The 26,343-nt window shown below is 44.5% G+C and overlaps 1 protein-coding gene across 1 annotated transcript in view; it reads left to right on the forward strand.

The window, feature by feature from the left end:
• Window positions 1-26,343, forward strand: part of C1QTNF9 (C1q and TNF related 9) — a 189,186-nt gene that overhangs the window by 33,337 nt on the left and 129,506 nt on the right. Inside the window, exon 2 of the mRNA XM_086933466.1 lies at window positions 19,395-19,570. The gene's annotated coding sequence lies outside the window, so the exon portion shown is untranslated. The remainder of the gene's footprint in view (window positions 1-19,394; window positions 19,571-26,343) is intronic.

Genomic DNA, 26,343 nt, shown 5'->3' on the forward strand with positions numbered 1-26,343 from the left:
GACAAAAGGGTTTAGTGATAAAACATCAGGATGCAGAGCCTGTAGACACAGGTCGACCAGACAGACGGAAAATTGTATCTCTCTCTCTCTCTCTCTCTCTCTCTCTCTCTCTCTCTCTCTCTCTCTCTCTCTCTCTCTCTCTTTCTCTCTCTCTCCCTCTCCATAGATATACACATATTGTATCTTGCTCATACCGGAGGATAAGCCACAGGTCAAAGGCAAAGAAATGTTTGTTCGCAACAAGGGGGGAGATGTCATGCCCTGTACAGGGGTATTAGGACCATGGGGCACAGGCTGGACAGACGAGAGATACCGGACACCACATCCGGTCAAGGGGGCGGAAACGGGACAGATGACCAGGATCGTGGATGAGGGAAGACATGAAAGGGCTGAGCTGTATGACAAATGAATAAAGAGATAATGACACCAACCTGCGTGATGAGTCTCATGTGTGGGTGAGAATGAGGAGAAGACACGACAGAGGAGTTGTATGCTTCCTCTGGATTTCTTGAGGTTACTCCTGTGGCAGCTGGTGACAACTGAAAGTGGTGGAGGCGAGCAAATGACTAGGACTCGAAAAAAATTAAAACACTCACCTGCAATAAACTCTAAGGGCACAATTCACAAAGTAAAGGTAAACTTATACCTGAAGTCTAAGTTTAGACCTGAAGCTTAAGTTTAGACATGAAGTCTAAGTTTAGACCTAAAGTTCAAGGGCCCAATTCACAAAGGGAAAGTTAGACCAACTGTCTAACTTAGGCCAAAAGTCCAACTTTATTACTTTTCGGTATTCACAAAGGTGAGTTACTACTATTAACTTTACTACTAGTAATTTTAATAGTAGTAAAGTTACTAATTGTAACTTACCTTTGTGAATATCGAAAAGTAGTAAAGTTTGACTTTTGGTCTGAGTTAGACTTTTGGTCTAACTTTATCTTTGTGAATCAGGCACTACCTAAATTGCTAAGGATTACATTAACGTTTTAGAGTTAAACATTGATTACATGTTTAAAGTACAATGAAATATTCATGTATCTATCTGCATGTCCTACTGGCCTGGTGTAGGCATGGGCGGAAAATCCGTTCCGCTCGCGGATTTTGCGGATTTTCGGGAAATCCGCAATCCGCGAGATTTGCGAATTTCCTTCAAAATCCGCAAATCCGCGAGCAGCGGATTTTGCTCGCACTGCTCGCACTGTTCGCGTGAGTTCGCGCCCCGCGAATAAGTGCGAAATTGCAGAAATACGATCTAAGCAAAACTGAAAGTAACTACTTACCAGGTTCAAAAGTTCAGGCACATCATTAGTAGCCATTTCCTGTAGTGCTTCCTGAGGGGCCCCTCCAGAGTTCAGTTGCCAGTTGAAACTATTATGTGACCCTGCTCTGAACCTCAGAATAGTTACACATATGCCACAAAGGTCATGAATTACAGCTAAGGGAGACAAGCAGGAGCCAGGCTGGAAGTTAAAATCCATTAATCAGCCCCTAATTCATTATTGTCAGTTGGGGCAGGGCAGGTGTTGTAACTAATTTTGCAACAATGAAAGCACTTAGCAAGTGCAAAAGATCACTAATCAGGGCGCACTAAGGAAGCAGGTGCCAGCTAAAAAAATATTCTGTGACACATTAATCAGCCCCAAATTAATTCAGGTCACTTGAGGCAGGGAAGGTGTGCTTTGCTTTGCCGAAAATAATGTACACTGGACAACCAGAGGGTGTGGTGATGAAACAGAGGGTGGCATGGGTGGGCCAGAGGGTGGCATGAGTAGTCAGAGAGTGGCAGTGGTGACAGAGAGTGGCAGTGATGAAGAAGAGTGTCCCAAACAGGTTGGACACGTAGAAACAACAAGTTCGCAAAACTTGCGACCCGACAGGTAAGTTCGCAAATTGCGAAATTGTAAAAACCCTCGCGAACTGGCAGAAACACGGGCGAACACAAAAAAAAAAAAATCCGCAAATTCGCGGGAATTCGCGGATTTTGCGGATTGCGAATCCGCAAATCCGCAAAATTCGCGAACGCGAGATCCGCAAAATTCGCTCATGCTTAGCCTGGTGTTCTTCTCCAGTCATCTGGCGTGGACCCCAGCCAACTCTAATAACCAGTCCAGATACTGCTCTCATGCTGTCAACCAGCATGAGAGAAGCTTTAGGATTGGTTGGAGCCGGCTAACACAGCACTTTTACAGGCCCAGAGCCTTGTGCCTGCTCTCCACCCAGCTGATTAAGACAGATTGAGTTGGAGAGGGTTGAAGAGCGCATGTCAGGCTGGACATCACAAGACAACCAGCCAAAGTGACATGCACACTTTAAACTGCTGTAGTCAGCCACCACTCCTCCCTCAGGGCCGGAGTGGCTGCAGCGGGCAACGGGCATTTCCCCGGTGGGCCGCCAGGGTGGGGGCTGGTTTTGGGCCACTGGGGGCTGTTTTTGTTACAGAGGGCTGGCAATATCGGCCCCGGTAACAAAATCGGCTGAAACCGCCTTGCTAACAGCTCGGCCGCACCACCTCCCCCCGGGAGGGGAGGCCAGCTGAGCAGTTTGCCAGGGCTTATTTTGGTTCCCAGTCCGGCCCTGTTCTTTGTGCTGCCAATCAACAGCAATGGCCCCGCTCTCACAATCCGCTCGGTCTGGCAGAAAAAAATGATAGGGTCATCAGACAGCATGGACTCAGCATAGTATCCTACTCCGATGACACCCACCTCATCCTCTCTCATGAAGGACCACGAAACCACCAGACTCTGCTTCCAAGAAGGAATAAAAGACGTTGCAGCATGGATGAGCAGCAGCTGTCTGAAAGTCAACTCGGAGAAGAAAGAAGTCCTCGTCCTTGGACCCACCCCCTCAGGTTGGGACAACTCCAGGCGACCTGCCACCCTCGGCACATGAATGAACAATCGACACCTATCTTTTGTGAAGCCCCTACCTCCTCATGCTCCTCCAGTCAGCCCTGGGTCTCCCAAAATGGAACCCAGAATCCTCCACGTCTTGTGTCATTCACAGGCACACATACACACATGCATATAACACACACAAAATGCACAGTGTTACTTACTAACTTGATGTAGGCCAAGAGTGAGTTAAGCACAACAGCAAATATTTACATGAGTGAGCCTATAAACCTCACACCAGTGCCACTGGGTAAAAAGCACCTGTTCACTACTACTTGCCACAAATGGTATGCTGCCACCGCCTCACTCGTACTGCTTAACTCCTCGTTAAGGTGGAAACCTTCCACTACGCATGATCCGTGTTCACCCATGACAAAAAAAATCAGCACCAGACATTAGCGCAGCTAGGGCACTCTGGACAGGGGCACACATCCAACTCCATATGAGGAACTTTTCCATCCCAACAGAGAGATTAGGGATACTTTGAGGCACCCTCAGTTTATCAGGTGGTTAAAATGTCCAGTCCCACTCTCCATACTCCCACAGAAGACTATCCTTCTTCCCAGGTGAGCACACACATTACTGTAGCGTCATCCCCTGTCGAGGAAGATGCTGCTTGAAATAAAGTCTGATTAGGAACTCTCTGGATTCCTTGCTGTTGAACGGTGGACCATTGTCAAATTTGAGAATGGCGGGGATACTCCATGCTGAAAAGATGTTGTCCAGTCCCTCAAAGACCTTGTCATGGGTTGTTGATGATAACTCCTCTATGAAAAGGAAATGTAAATACTCATCAATGACTACCATGAGATGATGTCCATTTCCTAGAGACCCAAAGAAATCAAATTCAGTCCTTTCCCAAGCCTTTTTAGGTAGGTCTGACATGGTCAGGGGATGTTGAATTACTTTACGGAAAGGCAGTTGCAAAGATGATACTCTTTTAACTCCCTCTCAACCCGTTTATCAAAGGGCGGGAACCACACTCAGTCTCTTAGAGTTCTTTTTAGCTTCAATGCCACATTGTCCTTCATGGGCTAGTTCAATGGCCTGTTGTCTTAGACTCACAAGTATGACAATTCTTGAGCCTCTCAATACAACACCTTGCTTGGTCACAGACAGTTCATGCTGTACAATTTTGAAATGGGACATCGTCAGCAAGAGGTCAAACACTCCTTTTAGGATTAAGTTAGAATGATGTCATTGAGGATTAGAATTTTCTGGCCAGCATTAGTGGCCTCAATAATCTGTTCTATTGATATAGCCGCTGGGGTACTGAACTTCACAATGAAGTTGGTGAACTCTTCAGCTGTTTTGGATGTCGAACTTTGATGATGTAGCAGTACTCCTGAAATATAATCAGCAGGGTTTTGGTCTTTACCTGGCTTGTGTAAAATGGCATAACCGTACACTTGCAGTCTCAAACCCCCCCTCTCAAGGCAAGTGGTCATCTTGGCTTTTGGATTTCCAAAGATGTTGAGTAGCACTTGGTGGTCTGTTATGATAGTGAAATGCTTTTCGGACAGAAACGCATGGAAATGTTTGCAGGCCCACACTACGGCCAGACTCTCCTTCTGCTGCTGAGAATAGGCACATTCTGTGTCAGACAGGCTATGACTGCCATAGGCCATGATGTGTCTCTCAGTATTCAGATGACCAGGATGTTGAGCAAGGATTATCCCCAGCCCCTCTGGGCTCACATCCACTGTGATCTCAGTCTGTTAGTTTGGGGTCAAAGTAGGCCATCTTGGTTGCATTCTCAATTGCAGGTTTTATTCTTTTGAGGCTTTGATCACATTCAACAGACCATTGGAGCAGGACATTTAATTCTGTCAACTCTCTCAATGGGTCACTTACAGTAGCAAAATCACGAATGTACCTTGAGCAATGACTGGCTATGCCTAAAAAGGATTGCAGCACGGTGACATCTTGTGGGGGAGCAGGTAGCTGACAGTGCTTTCACTTTATCAGGTTTAGGAGCCATTCCTCCATCGGAAAATATGTGTCCAAAGAACTTGAGTTTGGCCTTGTGAAACTCACACTTTGCTGCAGTCAGAGTGAGACCGCCATCAATAAGTAATTGCCACACTTGTGTAAGAGCCTTATCGTGCTCTTTTTTCCGGTGCTTATTTTGTAAAAGAATATGTTCCAGGGCTCTAGCCAGAAGGCCAGCAGCTTGCTCCACACATTGCCCCTGCTAGGTGTTCATGACAGTACAAACTAAGTATGGGCGCCAAATCTGTTCCGGTCGCGTAATTTGCGGATTTTCGACAACTTTGCGATCCGCGAATATTGCAAAATTGCTGAAAAATCCGCAAATCCGCTCGGGTGGATTTTTTTTTGTTGCACATGCCCAAGTTGAAGCTCAAATTCAGTAACGCATTATAATCAGCCCAAACAACTAGTGAGCACGGTTGAGGCTAGGCAGGTGTGCTTCCTCCCTATATCTACTGTCTGCGATTAGATGTAATCCTTGATGGAGGTCTTTGCATCCAAGAGTTTCTCGAGCCCAATCACTGCGTACTTCCTGTGACCAGGAGGCTGCTTCCTTCTCATCTGCTGCTCTGATCGGTCTCTGACCCTGTATTAACAAGAGGCATGTGAACTCGCATAGAAGCCCCGCCCGTTTGGCCCCGCCCCACACACACTAGGGTATGCAACGTCTTCGCGCTCTTTCCTCACTATGATGGACAGCTCACTCGAGGGACCTCAGCGCCTTTCGGCTCGGTGGCAAAGTTACAGACACACGTGGTCAATGGAGACAAATCTTCTGGACCTTTACGCAGCTGTAGTGTGGCAAAAGCACTATACATTTACCCAACGAGGTAGCACTTACTGATTAGCCAGTAGAAAGTACTCTAGTTGAGTAGAGGTACGGCACAAAAAGGTGGTATCTTTGTGGATAAATATGCAGGCAGGATTAATTCTGGCACGATGCTCCTGTCACAAAAATTAAACCTCAACAGGAAGCACTTACAGATATAAGTAAAGCAGATGCCCGAGTTGAAGCTCAAATTCAGTAGCGTATTAAAATCAGCACAAACAACTAGTGAGCACGGTCAAGGCTAGGCAGGTGTGCTTCCTCCCTATATCTACCGTCTACAATTAGATGTAATCCTTGATGGAGGTCTTTGCATCCAAGAGTTTCTCGAACCCAATCACCGTGTACTTCTTGTGACCAATAGGCTGCTTCCTTCTCATTTGCTGCTCTTATCGGTCTCTGACCCTTTATAAACAAGAGGTATGTGAACTTGCATAGAAGCCCCGCCTGTTTGGCCCCACCCCACACACACTAGGGTATGCATCGTCTTCGCGCCCTTTCCTCACTATGATGGACAGCTCACTCGAGGGACCTAGGTGCCTTTCGGTGTGGTGGCAAAGTTACAGACACACGTGGTCACTGGAGACAACTCATCTGGCCCTTTACACTGTTGCAGTGTAGGAAAAGCACTATACATTTACCCAATGAGCTAGCACTTACTGATTAGCCAGTAGAAACAGAACTCTAGATATTTGTGCAAATCCGCTGATTTTCCCGCAAACTTGCGTATTTTTTTGCCATTTCGCGAGATTTCACGGACCGCAAATCCGCAAAATTCACCCATACTTAGTACACATACAGCTACTAACCATCGCGCTCTTACAAGTGTGACAATTCATACTTTGCCAGGCACCCAAAGCTATAAGAATGCCTTGGGAGGCAGGTGTTAGTCATTATAAATGTAAATTGAACTAATACACAGCTGTTATTATGCTCATACCTAAATTAGTCAGACAGTGCCACCATGTGGCAGACTATCATAAATCCAGGTGCCGGCAATTTGGTGCTGGTCCCAGCACCTGAAACCACTGGCTCAAATGAAGCACTCCTTTTTCGTTGCTCCAAATACCATTATGTCATCACTATAGTTAAAAGCTAAACTTATCTACACTATTCGCACATAGACCTACCTCATGAATATTAATGAGGTAGGTCTTGGTTTGCGACCCATTGGGAATCACAATGATGGTGGCCTACTGGGGCCAGCAGACCATCAATTTTGTCAAAAAAAGCAATCTTCTTTTTTAATGCAGCTCATTTTCCTTGAGGAAAAAAAGGATGCATTTAAAAAAAAAAAGAAAATTTTTCTTTTAATTTTTTTAAGAGTGTGCAGTGGTCCCTAGGACCACTGCCTTCTTTTAAAAATGTTTTTACAAAGGTTCACAAACAGCTGGGTGGGTCCCTGGAGACCCCTTCCCATTTCCAAATGGGTTACCACCTACTTGAAGTAGGCAGTAAAATGCAAATGTTTTGCGCCCGCATTTCGGGCGCAAAACAGTCACACATACCACTGCTATTCGGTATTAGGAAGGGACACCCTAAACACACCCCTTTCTAATACTGAATCGCAAACCCAATTTGTGATTCATTAATAGGTTACCGAATCGCAAATAGGGCTTTTTACATTTTCGTTTTTGTACAGCCTTTTTGAGTTCGCAAACGGCTTGCAACCACGAAAACGCATTGTAAGTGTGGCTCTGATTTTTAAAATAGATATGGGAATCCCATTCTGGCTAGGAGGTCGTGAGGTGTTGCATTGTGTTATGAGCGAAAACATTTCTTTCCTTGTATTACCCAGACTGTTGTAGACATATGATTTCAGAGTGAATAACAAGGAAGATCTGTTGAAAAAATGGTCCATTAGTTGTTTATCTCCAGATGTCAAAGGGAATTTAGTAGGTGCTTGCAGTTCTATGGGAGGCTGAGGCTCTGCCAATTAAGTTCCTTGGGCTTTTTGTTGCAATTGCTTTGCGTGTAACTCAGCCCATCGCTTTTCGAATATGTTAATTTTGATGCTCTAGATAGAGCTCCTATATGACGATAGGTGCCTGATAGATGCAGAGCGCTTTGTGCACCCGGGGTGGTTCATAGGCATCTCATCACCCTCCAATGCTGTTGTTTCAAATGAACAATTTCAACAATAGTGTAGGAAAGTAGGATCTGCTTCAATGGTTACCCCCACTTTTTGCTTGATGTGATTCTGTTTTTGGCTAGTCTGACTGGGATCCTGCTAATCAGGACCTCCGTCTATCTGCTCGCTCCTTAAACTGTTGTGTCAGTACCTCGGTACAATCCCAGATAGGATACTGGGGTACCCTTGTCAGTCCCATGAAGCATGCATTATGCCACCCATGAGAGACCATGCAAAATGGATCTACAGGCTATTGCAGCATGTGTAAGTTGGTGCTTGCACCACTTACTTAAGATATAGGTTTACTATAGCTAAGTGTCACTGCACTTAAAACCTATAAGTCACCCCTATAACAGCCCTTTACAATCCTGAAGGCACAGTGCTTGGTTCTAAGTGAGATGGTGCACCTGCATGAGAAGGACACCCCTGCAGCCTATGAAGTGCATTCTCCCAGGTTGTCAGTAAAGCAGCCATATGCTATATAGATGGGACCCGCTAATTACGCAATGAACATCTTGAAAACAGCTTAAACAAATCCTATCATGTTTGGTATAAAAAATGTTGGCATCATACCCCGACACTGTAAATGGTGTGGGAGGTATGATTCCAAGCACTGGAAGAGTCCTCCGTTAGGCTCTCAGTGTCCCTGGTACCAGTCTTCTACACCCGGATAGCACAAAATGGTTGCTGCTGACCAGAGACACATTTCTGCCCTCCTGCTGCTGAGCCAAGCTCAAGCAGAAGAAGGTGGAACAATAGGCATCCTGTCACAGGGAGGTGTGACCAAAATGCAGACAGGAATTAGTGTATCGGAACCGAGTAGGTGCACTTGCCAAAGCCAGAAAGCCTGCATAAGGGGCACAAATGGTGTCCCAGTTCTAGGTGTCCCTAGATTCGTTATGGGATTCGATTCAGATCAGACACCACTGCACTTCTACCGTCTGGGCACTCTGGACTACGTTTGGGCTTGACTTCATCTCCCTTCCAGTCTGCTGCATCGTCTGTGCCTGAGCATCATACAGGAACCTTCCAAAGCCTGTGAAGCATCAAAGACAACCAAAGTAATCTCCCTTGGAGTGAAGGAGTCACTCCCTTGCATTTGCAGGCACCGCAACTAAGTCAACCGGTCTGCAGATCCTAAGCTCACAGATAGTCACTGAGAGCGTCGATCCTTAAATACTGTAAGGTTTTGACTTTGGCAGGGGGTTCATAATGATCCAGAACAACCTCTGTAACTTTTTACCAGGGCACAAACCATGAGTCATCTAACAAATATAGACTATTGAGCTAGAATTTATGGATCACCCATTTAATAAATGTGTATGGTCACTCAAGTGAACCAATGCTTTTAAATCCCTGATTTATAAAAGTATAAGTAAAGTAATTCTGTCTATGAATTTAAGCAGAGCAGCTAGCCAGACAACTTTCTGCTGCTCACTTTATTTCTACAATATCCAGCAACTGTTTTTTTGGAACGTATTTAATAAACCAAACCTTACATTCTGCTGGACCACTATGATCAAGGTACTGTTGTACAGTTGTAACAAATTAAAAATAGCAAATTGAATGTGAAATTGCTGCAAATGTATTTGAGTATAAGGGACAAGCTGGTAAGTGTGCCAGCCTATGAAAAGTATATTTCTTTTAGCATTTAATTATTCATGCAAATATAAGGTATCCAGTTGAACTATTTCAAATCGCTTGGTATTACCAGCACTAGCCAACATACAATTCAATCTGCCTTCCAAGTTTCTTCAAAGCAAAGGGGAGCCTCCCATTCCATGAGTGAGATGAAAGGAGGAACTTGTTACCTATTTAAGAGCCATTGATGGTGATAGGATGGCAGCTAGGAGAAAGAAAAACATACTTGTGCATTGTTTAGGCTCTGAAGAGCAGATTATTTTTAGAGCCCTACCACAAGTGTAAGGTGGAGGTGATCGTAATGTGTACGAAGAAGCCTTACTCAGGTTAGAAAGCCATTTCAAACTGACGACTAGTATTGCCCTCAAAAGATTCAAATTTTAAGCCAGTGCACAAGAAGAAAATAAGTCTTTTGATGATTTTCTCACTAGTCTAAGAGCCTTGTCTACAAATTGTAATTTTTGGACCTATCACGGACTAAATGACCAGGGATCAGATCATCATGCATTTGAGAAGCAAGAAGGTGCAAGAACAATTGTGGATTATGGGTGATCCTAACTTGCAAGCTGTAAAGCCATGGAACAATCAGAAAGGTGGGTGAAATCACTTGAAAAAGATGTTAAGGACACTGGTTACATCTATAGGGTAGGGGGGGAGCAGTTCATGTGGATTCCAAAATCAAAGGAGTTCGGTTAGGATTTTAAATGTCGAGCTGGTTTTAATGGCTGATTCTTGGACCGTCATAACGAAAGAATATTGTACACAAATGTTTGGCGACCTACTACACTTAGACAACCTTAAAAAATCAGACATTATTGCTGAGAGCTTTGATGGTTCTAGGATTGATTTTGAAAGGTATGAGGAAGTAGAGATTGAGTTTAGGGATAGGAAAGCTAAAATCCAATTTTATTTGGCAGTCAAAGGTGTAAATGTTCTAGATTGGAGGGATCAGGCCTAATTGGGTATCATCCTTAATCCCAGAAAGAAAGAACCTGTATTAATGATAACAGAGGGTTCTAAATGTTTTAATTTAATTCTACAATTTCCAATTTTTTTTACTGAGACGTTAGGAAAGCTAATTGGTTTCACACACAATATCAAAGTGAAAAAGGGAGCAATACCTGTGAAACAGAAATTAAGGGGAGTGCCTATAAATGTGAGAGAGGAACTTAAAAGCAAGTTGGATGAGTTGGTGAAAGAGGGCATCGTAGAAGAAGTGGAGTCATCAGAATGGGTTTCTCCCATTGTTTTAGTTCGAAAACTAGACAAAAGTGTCAGGTTGTGTGTAGATTTAAAAGCTTTAAATGCTAATCTGGTGGTAGATTGTCATCTCCTGCTAAACATGAGGGCTGGGGGCCCTCTGTAAGAATAAGCAAGCTATTGCCCAGAGTCACGTGGTGCTGGGCTAACCTGCCGCCGGCGTTCGAACCGTGAACCCCGTGGTCCGGAGTCAGGCACCCTGGCCACTGCACCACACCTCTTCCTACATATTCTGCTCCACTCAACCCGGTAGGGTAGCCTAGTGCTCCTTCACAAAAGTTAGCTTTCGACATTTCTAGTCCTGTTTTATTGTTTACCTTCTGATGCTAGATTTGCTTTAGTCCTCATTGACTGCCATTCTAAATGGCCGGAGGTTAAATTTGTCGCGCAGGCCACTTCTCAAGCTGTTATTAGATTCTTCAGAGAAATGTTTGCTCATGAAGGGTGACCGGAGGTGTTAATGAGCAGATGAAAAGGTGATGAGATGAATAGTAGGTATGATTTGAGATGGAAGGTTAAAACCTCTAATTTAAAGGTGGGTGACATGGTGAGGATCAGGAAAACGGGTGTGGTGATAAAAAGTGGGTCTAATGTGGGAACTGGTATCAGAGTGGTCAAAGTCAACAAGAATAGTGAAGTTACCCAGGATGGCAGAGTGTGGAATGTGAGAAAGGTGGTCAAATGTAGGAATGAGACAAAACGTATGGAGGTGAAAAAGGAAAGTGTGGAGCATTTCCATGGACCTGTTGAACAAACGAGTTTTGCCTCAAGATTCAAAAGGAACAATAGTCTTATAAGCATTCCTAATAAGTATAAAGTTTGATCTTTGGATTTACACTATAAAGGGAAGGGGTGTGTTGCATCTTACTGTATATAGTTACTGTGGAGTTGTAGGTGTTCAAATGTTACCATAGGGAGGATTTGTATGTAGACGAGAGATTCTTTGGATAGCTATACCATGCTAATGTCTTGTATAGTGCTGCTGATATTAAATGTGTTTTTAAATTATATCATGCCTCAAGAAGGATCTTTACAGGTGTGGGGGCAGGGTGGGGGCAAAAGGGCCTCATAGGTACTACTCGGCACGAGGCCTCACCCCCTCCTAGGCCATGTCCCCTCCCCACGCTGTGAGATTTTTCTTTAAGTTGGCAGGTATGAATAAGTAAAAGTGAATATGCTTGTTTAAAGACCCTTGATTTAAGAGAGCTGCTAAAAAAGGGAGAATGTTTCATATATATAGAAAAACTGCGATCTCCACTTTTGGATTTGGAGAATTTAGGAACAACCCAGAGATTTGCAGATGAAGATCTGAGCCGACGATTAGGACTATATCTAACAATCCACATTGAAATAAAGGCAGGAGCCAGACCAAGTGGAGGTGACCCGACCGGTCACCTTACGAAACAAGATGTAGAAGGGTTTTCAACAGGGTTGTGTGTGCTGGCTCCCACCTTGTTTGGTCTATAGTTGGTTGATTTGCCTGCACGAATGTAAAGGTATTACATAAATTCCCCTAAAATACAAGGTGTTAAAGTCACCTGTCTTCAGTATATAAATGATCTGGATGTAAATCGCGGTATGAATTTGGTTTAGCAGTGGGTGGTTAAGAGACAGAGCAAACAGTAGAGTAGATAGAGGTAGGAGAAACATTAAGTGGGGGGAGAAAGGTAATTTTCATGAAAGAACTTAAGAGAATCGCTAGTTGTTACATCCCAGACGGGGCATGTAAGTACCATGGGTAGATAGTTTTGCAGTCGATGGTATTACATTTCAGTTCTTCCTGCCTACTAAGCATGTGGAATATTATTGGAGAAGGAGAAACTTCATTTTCATGCACAGACATAAGAACATTGGAGGTCTTGACATTGTTAGTGGGTTGTTCTTTGAACTTTGTGTGCTAGAGATGCTTATGTTGACATCTCAGAAGTAACTAAGAACTAATAGGAGATGGATAGGCATTTATTTATTTATTGCATATGTTTTTCTTACCGAAGCACAAACCATGTTGCTAATAAACCAACACATAACCTGGCCCCAGATTTCTACTGATGAGCACGAGCCAAACATGATATAATTACTGCATAGGTAGCTGCTGTTCTCATTAATATCAGAAAACTTCCCCCCCAGCCACAAATTGGTGGATGTGCAGCCACCCTGCTATCGGTTCCCCACCTCATTTAGAAATTAGCCAACATGTTTTTGCATGGGCACAACAGCCACTAGTTTTATCATGAAGAACACAGGGACATAGCTTAGTCCTTGAGAGTTAGTGAAGTGAACCTCAAATTTCCCAACTAAAACAGCAAATGGGCAGAGGGTGAAAAGGTGAGGTGACCTAGGTTTGGGATGGACTGTTCCCACAAGGAGCAGGGTCAGTGCTGATTTGCATTAAGTGGGCTTCTGGGCTGAGTTAGAGTTTGGCGCACAGGGCACTCCTACGCAATGGTGGTGGAGTTCCCTGTCTGCCAAACCCAAGGCTGTCTGCCCGCTTTTGAGTAAGGTGGTCCACATGCTTTACGATGACGGAGTGAAATTTACGGACACTAGTTACACCTTATGACCTTTGGCATAAGGGATAAAGATCAGAGTAGCCTCAAAAAACTCTGTGTTATAGTTGGAGAGAGGTGCGGTATATGTGTTTCGTCCGCCCCACACTAGAGTTGTGGCAGTTATCATTGGCTGCTCTGAAGTAGTGGGTTTGCCAGCCTCGCCCGAGGCGCCTCTGGTCTAGGGTGCAGTGTCCAGAGATTTTACGTGAAAAAAGGTGTAAAGAAAACTGTGCAAAAAAGGAACAAATATTAAAAATAGGGGGTAAACAGCCCCAAAGTTCTTTAATGGGGGTTGTTCCTCACCACAATTAAAAATAAATGGTACGATCTTAGACCGAGTTACTAGGTCTGATAGTATGGTTAATAAAATACGTCGACATGTTTCAGCTCCTGGGGCCTGGAAGGGTCTGCGGAGCTTTCGTCAGGACTCACAAACATAAAGGTATTGTACTCACACAATTAGTGCAGTCATTTTTGTGTACAAACACTCTTGTTCAGATTGTGTATTGTTAGGGAATTTGTCAGCACAAGGCGGAAGCATCTACACACGCGGCTCTGAGCTTCAAGCGGCTTCAAAATAATGAGACCCCGGTGAGGCAGAATACTTATTGTCTTTCAGATTATGAAGGGAAATTCCCTAACAATACACAATCTGAACAAGAGTGTTTGTACACAAAAATGACTGCACTAATTGTGTGAGTACAATACCTTTATGTTTGTGAGTCCTGACGAAAGCTCCGCAGACCCTTCCAGGCCCCAGGAGCTGAAACATGTCGACGTATTTTATTAACCATACTATCAGACCTAGTAACTCGGTCTAAGATCGTACCATTTATTTTTAATTGTGGTGAGGAACAACCCCCATTAAAGAACTTTGGGGCTGTTTACCCCCTATTTTTAATATTTGTTCCTTTTTTGCACAGTTTTCTTTACACCTTTTTTCACGTAAAATCTCTGGACACTGCACCCTAGACCAGAGGCGCCTCGGGCGAGGCTGGCAAACCCACTACTTCAGAGCAGCCAATGATAACTGCCACAACTCTAGTGTGGGGCGGACGAAACACATATACCGCACCTCTCTCCAACTATAACACAGAGTTTTTTGAGGCTACTCTGATCTTTATCCCTTATGCCAAAGGTCATAAGGTGTAACTAGTGTCCGTTATTCTATTTTTGATAATTGCTAACTAACCATTGGGGAACGAAAACGGAGACTCTGATCCCTTATCCCTCCTTTTGATTAATTACGGAGTGAAATTTACTCCATTAGTGGAAAACTTTGCCTGGAGGCCCGACAGAGTAGAGACCAGGGGAGGCAAGCCACATTCAGGGTGGATGTTTGGATGGCTGTTTTAACTGTAGATTAGCATCAGGTATATCCTGTTGTGGGGGTGTGCGGGGGGGATTTATGCTTTAGGAGGTTCTTTTTGAAAAAAATAAACTTAGGAAAAGTTTGCCGGCTGGCCGTCATGTTTGGCGGAGCTGTCCATCAAACTTTTCCAGCATTTGCAGGAACCTCCATGACGGTGGTTCCTACCAATGTGAAGAAATGTCTGCGGTCTAGTGGGCATCTTCAAATTTGGAAGGGGGACATACAGTTTTCCACAACCCTGTCTACCTTTCCTCAATCTCCCAAACTCTAAATCAGGCCCTCTGTCTAGAGCGGGACGGTGGGTGAAAAATAATGGGGTTGGAATGCTACCCTGAGGGATTGCAAGTGGTTACATTAAAGAATTCACCCCATCACCTTTGGATGTTTGATTGCCACTAGTGTGCTTGGAAACATGAGACTGGCACAGCTTTCCAAGCCTACTATTGCCAATGTTTGCGAATTCCAAAAAGCAGTAAATTTGCATCCAAAGACTACTCATATGGATGCTGAGGTACTACTTTTATGGTAAACAGGTCCCTATATCTATTTAAGTTCCTGATCAAAAACTTAGCAGATTAAAACCACATAGCCAGGTGTGTAGCTTGGCCAGTGAGAGTCGGGGGAGGGAGTGAGTCTCAAATTTCCCAAATAAAAAATGAAGTAGGCCACAGGATCAAAAAGTGAGATGACCAGGGTTAGGGAGGGACTGTTTCCACTGTGGAATCCATTTTCTTTCAGGTTCCTTTTTGTGAAACGCAATAGAGAAGCCTGCAGAATGTGTTAAAGTTGCAGACCTGTTTCTTAACTTCTGTACTTTCTCTGTTACCACAAGGTCTTGAGAAATGACCAAGTCACAAGTGTGCGTGAGAAGCTGTTGCTATGCTTCGCTCAAATTTGCTTACATTGGACTTGTGGGACACCCCCGCGCCGCACGGCCACCAGCTGCTGCGTGTGCCCCTTGCCTGTCCTCTGCCTCACTGCTGCCTCGTTTGTGCCTCGTTTGCCGGCTGCCGCCGCTGCGAGTGCTTTTTCCGCTTTTTTCCCTGGTTTTGTCAAGCATTTGTGCTTGTCTTGCCGATCTGTGTTTTACTCTGTTTTTGCCCGTTTTTGTCGCTAATTTTTGCCTGTTTGTATTGTAACGTGTGCGCTCTCCTTCCTTGTTGTCCGCCTACCGCGCCGCCCCCCGCCCTCCCTTCCCGCCACCGCCGCTTGTCCCCGCCCCTTTTTCTTCTGTAACCCTCCCCGCTCCCGCCTCCCAGCTGCCCCGCCCACCCGCGCACTTCGCCTTAAATGGCGACCGTGCGAACGCGCAGCGGTCACGCGCAGCGGGCGCGCCGATTGTGCGCCGAAGGCGCGCCAAAGGTAAGCCCGTCTGCGCCCGTCCGCGACCGGATCGCGACCAGCGCCAGGACCCCTGCACCTCGCAGATCTCGACCGACCCGCCTGACGTACTCCGCCGCCACCCTCACCGCTCTCAACACCGGCCGACTCCCAGAATGCCATCAAGCCACTCCACGACGTACCCACGGACCTTTCAGCTGCCACGCCTGCAAGTTCTCCTGCATCCGGACCAGCCTCGCTCCAGCCCCCGCCAAGTCGAACACCAGCAGTACCCACCTCAAGTGCATCCTGCTCAACACCCGCTCCGTCCACAGACACGCCATCGAACTCTGGAACCTCCTCGACACCACAGCCCCTGACGTTGCCTTCCTCACGGAGACCTGGATGAACGCCTCTTCAGCTCCCGACATCGCCATCGCTATCCCAGAGGGCTACAAGATCGTCCGGAGGGACCGCAACGCCAACCAGATGGGAGGAGGCATCGCCATCATCCACAGGAACACCATCCGTCTCACGACCAGCACCGACAACACCCTGACCAGCGCCGAACACCTGCATTTCCAGATCCACACCAACCCGAACACCACCCTCAGAGGCACCCTGATCTACCGACCCCCTGGACCACGCACGCAATTCAGCGAGGACATCGCCGACTTCGTCAGCCCGCATGCCCTCCCCTCCGCTGACTACATCCTCCTGGGGGACCTGAACTTCCACCTGGAGAACAACAACGACCACAACACCAGCACCCTGCTCGACAACCTCGCCAACCTGGGACTCAAGCAACTGGTGTCCACCCCCACCCACCTCGCCGGACACACACTCGACGCCGTCTTCTCATCCAGCACAGACATCAACTTCAGCCACGCCACAGAGCTTCAATGGACAGACCACAGCTGCGTCCACTTCACCTTCAAGAGAACAACGACCCACCAACACCAGCAACACACCGCCCGCAGAAGCTGGAACAAGATCACAGCAGACCAGCTCGCCACCTCCCTGAGCCAACACCCTCCTGCCAGCTCAGCGAACCCCAGCCAGGCCGCCGATAACATCACGAAGTGGATCAGCAACTGCGCAGACGAACTCGCCCCGCTGAGGACCCCGCCCAGCAGACCCGGCAGCAAGAAGGCCCCATGGTTCACCGACGAACTCAAGAGCTCCAAGAAGAACTGCCGAGCCCTCGAGAAAGTCTGGAAAAGGGACCCGACACCGGACAACAGGACCTCCTACAAACTGGCCACCCGGAAACACCACCAGCTGATCCGCGCCGCCAAGAGAACAGCATTCAAGGACCGGTTGGACAACAACGCACACAACAGCAAGGAACTCTTCAACATCGTGAAAGAGCTTTCCAACCCCAGCGCAGGAAACAACGACATCACCCCATCGCAAGACCTCTGCAACTCCCTCGCCTCATACTTCCACAACAAGATCACGGACATACACAGCAGTTTCAACAACCAACCAACGCACACCACGACCGACCTGCCACCCCCCCCCACCATCACCCTCCACGCCTGGACCCCGATCAGCACAGAAGACACCATCCGCACGATGAACTCCATCCACTCCGGATCACCAACCGACCCCTGCCCTCACCACGTCTTCAACAAGGCCGACGCTGTCATCGCACCCCACCTGCGAGACATCATCAACACATCCTTCGACACCGCCATCTTCCCCGAAAGCTGGAAACACGCCGAACTCAGCGCTCTACTCAAGAAACCAACAGCAGACCCCACCGACCTCAAGAATTACCGCCCCATCTCGCTTCTCCCGTTTCCAGCCAAAGTCATCGAGAAGACCGTCAACAAGCAGATGGCCGCCTTCCTCGAGACGAACGGATCCCTCGACCCCTCACAGTCCGGCTTCCGAGCCAAACACAGCACCGAGACCGCCCTCATCGCCGCCACCGATGACATCCGAGCCCTGATGGACAATGGAGAAACAGCGGCCCTCATCCTCCTAGACCTCTCCGCGGCATTCGACACGGTCTGCCACCGCACCCTAACACGGCGCCTCAGCAACATCGGTATCCAGGACAAGGCGCTGGAATGGATCATCTCCTTCCTCGACGGAAGAACACAGCGAGTCCGCCTACCACCGTACAAGTCAGAGGCCTCTGAAGTCATCTGCGGCGTCCCCCAAGGATCATCACTGAGCCCCACCCTCTTCAACGTCTACATGAGCCCCCTCGCGGCCATCGTACGCAAACACCACCTCAGCATCATCTCCTACGCCGACGACACCCAGCTGATCCTCTCCCTGACCAACAACCCCGCCGCCGCCAGAGCCAACCTGCACGAAGGGATGAAAGAGGTAGCCGAGTGGATGACGACCAGCCGCCTGAAACTGAACTCGGACAAGACGGAGGTCCTCATCCTGGGCTCTTCACCCTCCGCCTGGGACGACTCCTGGTGGCCTCCCGCCCTGGGCACCGCACCCAAACCGACAGACCATGCACGAAACCTGGGCTTCATCCTGGACTCCTCCCTCTCCATGACCAGGCAAGTCAACAGCGTCTCCTCGGCGTGCTTCAACATCCTACGCATGCTACGGAAGATCTTCTGGTGGATCCCCTCAGAGACCAGGAAGACCGTCACCCAGGCCCTCGTCACCAGCCGACTGGACTACGGCAACGCCCTCTACGCCGGGACCACCGCCAAGCTCCAGAAGAGACTCCAGCGGATCCAAAACGCCTCAGCCAGACTCATCCTCGACATCCCACGATCCAGCCACATCTCCGGACATCTGAGAGACCTTCACTGGCTCCCCATCAACAAGAGAATAACCTTCCGCCTCCTCACCCACGCACACAAAGCCCTACACGACCAAGGCCCGAGCTACCTCAACAGCCGAGTCAACTTCTACGCTCCCAAACGCCACCTCCGATCAGCCAACCACGCCCTCGCCGCCGTCCCCCGCATCCGAAGAGCGACTACAGGAGGAAGGTCCTTCTCCTACCTGGCCGCCAAGACCTGGAACTCCCTCCCGTCCGACCTGCGCCTGACCCAAGACCACCTCTCCTTCAGGAAGAAGCTGAAGACCTGGCTGTTCGAGCAGTAGCGGCTCCCCCCCTCCCCAGCGCCTTGAGACCCTACGGGTATGTAGCGCGCTTTATAAGTGTCACTGATTGATTGACTGATTGAATATAGACCTTCACTGTACACTGATTAATGACTGGATAAATAAATGTTTGGAAAGTGCCTATGGTGAGGAATGTGACATTGTCATTGTATTACTTGTGCAGCTTTGCTATTATCTATAAAACCCAGGTGCAACTTCTGTAATTTGCGCAAGTCTGGTTTGGTACTTGGCTCCTCACAGCTGTTGAACAATTAAGATGCATTAGAAGCTCACTGCTTTTTATTTTGTATTCATCTCATTTCAGACATTTTAGCGAAAAATGTGTGGCTGATTCGTAACCTCCTTGGAGGAACTTGCAGTCGAAGGACAGACCCTTCTCATTGGGGTGCAGGGACAGTTTGGCAGACATCTCTGGTGCCAGCCAGAAGGACATAGTTTCCTACTTGCAGAGGCCTCTGCCTTCTCTCCGCCTCACCACAGGTTAGTTTCTCCTGGCCTCATGCTTTCATTGTTCACCGCTGTTTACAATTGGCAGTTTGACTCTGACTGTAACTTTAGATAAGCATCTTTGTTGTAGCCAGAAGTTTATGTTTGGGGGGGCATGGCCCCATATAATGACGAAAGGTGGCTCAGAGTGGTAAAGTAATGGTATCTATCTACAACATTTGTTTGAAAAAATATTTACATTTTAAAATAGGCAATATATATTATTGCATATTTTTGGGTTTGGTATGATTCTCGAGCGATATGGAGTAAATGGGAAACAAATGGTTAATTTAAAAAAAAAGCGAGTCAAAACTGGAGTTAAAGTAAAGACACTTCAGTGGGTTGAGGTTATTACAAATGATTTCTTGAAACATTTGTACCCAGTGTTGCAACTTGAAAATGTTATGCCAATTGCGTTTCACAAAACTAAAAAAGAGTGAAAGAGTTAAAGACAGCTGTACAGGAGGATTGAGGGTCCTAAGGGCTCTTTATGATAGCTTGTGTGCATATTGCACAATAAAACATACTGCAGCAATCACATGATGAAAATTAGATATAATTTAAATATGCTTTGCAATGTATTTGGGGTTCCTTGTCCAAACGTTTTCAGCAAAATGGTGGCAAATAACACATGTTTCAAAAATATGTTTAAATGACTAAATTTATAAGCCTGTCCCTTACAAAAATGACAACTTTGAGTGTACATAAACATACACAAGCCTGTATGGACACTCTTTGTAGACTGATTATTTCTATGCGTTCAGACCATTTTGTACCTAATTTTAGCTCACCCATGCCCTTGAGGATTTGAAGGACAACAAAATGTACTGCCTCCCAAAGACACACCCATGTGCTCAGGATATAGTAAACATCAAGGCAGGATGGCATAAAGGTTCAACAGAGTGAGGCAGTCTTTGGAGAGCAGTGAAAATAGCAATTGTGTGAACCCGGAATGTCAGAGCAGTGGTGGCTGGTGATGTTTTATAGTGGTGGGCATATATGCTTGCCCCAAATTGCACTGAGCAATCAGGCATAGTTTGTAAACCTCACTTCCTCCATACTATTTGGCAATCTGAGTGGTTATACCAGTTAATCTTTTTGTTTTGAATAGTAGGAAAATAATAATGTCAGGAATCTCACAGTATTATGTATGCACAGCTAAGCCACATATTTTGCACATTGCTATTCCTTAAGGTCATGGTGCTTTTACAAGTTTGAAGAAAGCACTACCAACAAAACAGAGATCGACTGGTACCAGCTCTTGCTCCTAAAGAAAGGGAAACTTTTCTTACAGAAGTGACTTTAGAACTGCTGTTCAAGTACTTGCATTGTGTCATCTAGATGGTGGCAACTCCATGTTTCCTCGCCTATAAGACTCCATACTGGCACTCCTTAAGGCATCCTACATGCAACAGCCTGTCTCACCCAGGGCCTGAAGAAAAAAGATTACATCACCCCCATCCTAAAGGCACTTCATTGTCTCCTCTTGAAGCAGGCCTCATCTCTAAAACTTGCAGCACCATGTACAAAGTCATCACGACCAATGCTCCACCTATCTTGCAGACCAGTTCACAATCTCCAATGGGTGTGTTGAGACCCAGCCATGACACCATCAGAACGCAGACTAGGAAGTGTAGAAAAGTAAACACAAGGCAGCATTCCTTTACCCTCTTTATACCCAGGATCTGGAATAGCATCCCCCCTGCATCACTCAGGACATCACCAACTCCTATCCAATTTAGGAAAGAGTTGAAGACTCGTCTCTTAAAAGAACACTGCATCACAGTGCATTACCCACCCACGACCCTTCTACCTCTACTATTATTTGTTGAATTTTTGATTATCTTTGATCCAGTCCAGCGCTCTGCTGCTTTTTATCTTGGTTTGTGCTATAGAAGTACAATGTACAAACATACATACATATAGTTTACACCAATTATTCAACCTACAGTCTCAGATTGCACTAGTGATTTTCCTTTAATATCAGCTTTAAAAGGACCATCAAAAATGTAAATCCTTAGTTTTAAAATTTTAAGTAACATGAACTTTTTTGTTATTGAATTCATGCTTTTCATTTCATGAGAATATACTCAATCCCCTGAAACAAAAGCTTATCAGCGTTATGAAATGTTTCACTTTTAGCAAATGTTTATTTGAGGTCTCAATCTTGGTTTGCCATTTTTATCAATTACTTAGATGTACTAGTGCTGCGCATGGATACATTATACATTGCCTGTCACTAATCATCATATCAAGACATGGACTCACTTAATATGTCAAGAATCAATTATATTATGCCAGAGCTAAAATTACACCATGGGTAGCAACATCACTCAGTCACCCTTACACATACTCATGCACAGTAACACATCACAATCTTCACACACACACCCATGACCCCCTCACACACACACACACACAGACTCCCACAAAGACACACACCGACATACACAGACAATTAAAGACATATATATATATATATATATATATATATATATATATATATATATATATATATATATATATATATATATATATATATCCCATTCACTCCGTCCGACGTCCAAGCGCCTCAGCCACACTGTTTTCGGACCTCAAAGACGAATAAGCCAAACCCAGATCTTGTGCGTAATCAGTGCTTTATTCCATTTAAAAGAATAACACCCAGCAAGCCCGCATGACGCGCTTCGCCTCTAGCCAGAGGCTTGATCACATGCTACATTGCTGCAAGTGATGAGGGTACTTATTAAGCTCTAAAAAAAAGGGGGGTGGCACTTGGTGTTCACGGCCTGCCCCTTTTAACCCTTTATTTGCATAATTCCTGTGCTTTAACTGGTACGAATTTCACAGAATTGATGGCACAGTGCCATTACAGAATTGATGGCACAGTGCCATTGTACCGATACCTTATAATAATATCAGTATGTGTAAAACATAAACTGTGCAAAATACGCAATACGATAAATTAACATATCACATATATTATAACACAATTTGATAATCAAGAGGGAAATATTTCTTTTAAAATAATTATAACAATATTATTATATAGAATATATATATATATATATATATATATATATATATATATATATATATATATATATATATATATATATATTTATAAATTTTACAGTTCTATAAGAAATATAGTTTTCAACGTCATGTTGACAGGCCCCACACCACTGCAGAACATTAAAATTGCCAGGACTACTAGGGTTAGGTGGCAAGGTTAACAAAATTATGCAACAGTCAATTTAAATTATGCTATATAAAATCCAATTTTTGAGGTATATTTTCTGATAGCATTTTCCTTCAATTGTGCTAGCAATGTTTTTTATTTAATCTATCTGTAAATTAGGCACATTATAGAGCAAATTATATAGCAAGTGCTGTAAATCCATATTTATGTCGTACACTCTGTCACAGTGCTTAACGCTACGGACATTCACCATTGTCCATTTCCTTATCAAAAGTTTATTTATGACAGGTAAACAGAACTTTTTTTGTTAAATAATTTTTATTATTAATAAAGAACACAGAAATACAAATATAATATTTAGTTCAGATAAAAATATGAGTATACAATTATACAATAATAACATCAATAAAATGAGTGAACTAAAAAGAAAGAGAAATTCATGAATATGTAGTAACACTCTTATAAACCCTTTAAGAAAATAGCACAAATCCTTTTTAAAACTGAACTTTGAACTAATAAATATTAAGTACATGTGAAAGTATAGAAAAGGATAATAAAGAAAATTTTAGAAGATTTTATTATATAAAGAAAGAAAGAGGGGAGTGTGAAAAAGAAATGAATAGAAAGAGAAGAAGATAAAGAAAAGAAAGGAAAAAGAAAAAGAGAAGAAGGAGTAAGTGTAGAATATAAAAGATGAAATTATGCAGAAGGTGAGTTTAATGACAGATAAGTAGTGAATGGTAACCATAATAGATCAGATTCTATGCTCATTAAATTTCACCAGCATAAAGAAGATAACTTAGAAGTGTCTTTCAAGCAAGTTAATATAACCTTAAAAGCAACAGCAATAAACAAATCAAATAAAATATTTTGGAAGTAATTTGATCAAAATCAGGAGACAGAGTACCTAAAAATACATTATGTATGTTAAGTTGGATGTTATAAGAAAAAATCAATACCCATTTTGACCATGCAGCTTTCCAAAATGCATGAACCTTGGGACAATAATACAGTAGGTGTGTTAAAGAACCTTCAGCAGTAAGACATGACCAACAAGAAGATGAGATTGATTTGTTGACTTTATGTAGAAGGAGGGGAGTGGCAACAACTCTATTATAGATAAAAAAGAGGGATTGGGTGATATTTGCAGCTTTGGATGTCTTGAAGAGTTGTTGCCATAATTTGTCCCAATGAGAGATAGCCAATGTTTCGGTTAAATCCTGCTCCCAGTCAAGTTCAATATTAGATTTATTTCGTGTGCAATTAGGCGTAGATAAAGATTTATATATGAACAATGCACTTGGAATAACATCAGGAGAAATCCATACTAATATAATAAAGAGAGAGCCCAAACTTTTGAGGCGGGTAATCTCAGGAACCACTGCACCAATCACAACACCCAATACAGCGTTGGAAAGGGCAGTTGCAGCAGAAGGACATAGGCTATGCAAACGCCCATCCATATACATTTAAAAGGTAAAAGAACCGTGCCAGCAAAGTAGTCCCTTGTGGGCGTGTCTGCGTTGTGCTGTGGGCGTGTCCTGGGCCGTGACAAACGCTGGGGGCGTGTGGTACGTTCTGCCCTTCATGCCATGTCTCATATCGTGTGCTAATCCCACCCTGCTCCCTTTAAATACCCCTGCACCCCATAATCATAACCCACACTTACTCCTTAAAATACCCCAACACCCTATTCACTAACCCATCTTAACCCTATAAATATACCCGGTACCCCAAAACCCAAACCTATCCCTAAACCCTAAAAATACCCCTGTACCCCAAAACCCAAACCAAGCCCAAGCCCTGAACCTTATAAATACCCTGTACCTCAAAACCCAAACCTACCCAGAACCCTAAAAATACCCCTGTACCCCAAAACCCAAACCTAGCCCTGAACCCTAAAATTCCCACTGTACCCCCAAACCTACCCCTGAACCCTAAAATACCCCTGTACCCCAAAACCCAAACCTAGCCCTGAACCCTAAAAATACCCCTGTACCCCAAAACCCAAACCTAGCCCAACCCCTAAAAATAACCCTGTACCCCCAAAACCCAAACCTACCCCTGTACCCCAAAACCCATACCTATCCCTAAACCCTAAAACTACCCCTGTACCCCATAACCCAAAACTATATCTGAACCCTTAAAATACCCAAACACCCCAAAACATATACCCCCGCACCCCAAAACATATACCCCTATACCCATACTTACTTTATCAAAACATTTTTTTAAAAACATGCTTTTACCATTAATGCATGTTCAACAAATTTTGTTGTAAATCTATGCGTGGTAAAAGCACATAAAATGTAATGCCATGCGTTATAATGGCATTGCAAAGTCATGGTACTTTCGTAAGGAAAGTATGCGGAGTGATGGTATGCGGAAAGAAAGTTGCGGAATAATGGGTGTTTACCCTCCCCCGGTAAGTACATTGGTGGCACGGCGGCCCACATCTCCAGCAACATACTCATATTTTTTCACCACCCATTTGAAAAATGCACAGGTCTCTCTCATTGATTGCCAGCACCAACATACACTTTTAGACACACCTCCCGCCACAAGTTCTAGAATTGCGAACTTTAGAGCTGGGGAGCTACGTTCGAATCTCAGCATCAGCTCAACATCCTGTGATTCCAGGCAAATCGCTTTGTCTCCCCGAGCCTACCACAAATGAATGTGTTTTTCTGTAATGTAAATTGTGTTCATGCCATGTTGTCGAGTTCGCGCTATATAATATTGTAAGGAAAAATAAAGTAGGGAAACTCGAGTTCACACACGACTGAATGCGCTCTCTTAAGTGCATCAGCAGTGCACTGTGAATCGTGGCGTTTCACAGGCCTGTCACAGATAAGAAATGTTATCAAAACGAAATCCTACAAAACAATATACTAATGGCCGGCAGCAATTCATACCCGGACAACGTCGGGACGGGTTGCTAGTTTGATATAAAGGTGTATCTGGCGTGAAAGAAATTGGAGTTGGCTGAGAGATGAAATTCTGTAAACAACTCTGGAGTACAGAAACCAAAATATTATATTGTTGAATACATGAATCAGGGAGATTGAATTTCTCTTGTAATTGAGGGAAAGGCAAATTCACATTATTAACAATCATTTGTATGGCACAAAAAAATGCCTTTTTCCTTCCAATATTTGTAATAAAATGATTTGTGACGAAATTTGATGTATTTGTTATACCATCATGAGGAAGCTAGAAAAGATTGATATTTGTCAAAGTGCATAAATAAAAGTGAATGAAAGAGATAATGCGAGTATTTTAAGATTTGATATTTAGAAATAAAAGTACAATTGGTCATAAATATAACATGCTGTATTGAAAACTCATTTAACGATGAACATTCAACAGTGACCCAAGAAAGTTTAGGTACATTTTGATAATCTTTGGACATAGCATAAAATTGGCGAATCAGAGGAGCGTTATGATATAGTCTAAAATCAGGAAAACTAACACCCCATTCAGATTTGGGACAAATTAATTTGGATAGGGCAATATGTGCACGTTTATTATTCCACAAAAAACGTAGTACATATAGAGTTAATCT

Source organism: Lissotriton vulgaris, chromosome 8 (genome assembly GCF_964263255.1).
Source record: "Lissotriton vulgaris chromosome 8, aLisVul1.2, whole genome shotgun sequence".
In the NCBI taxonomy this organism is placed as follows: domain Eukaryota; kingdom Metazoa; phylum Chordata; class Amphibia; order Caudata; family Salamandridae; genus Lissotriton; species Lissotriton vulgaris.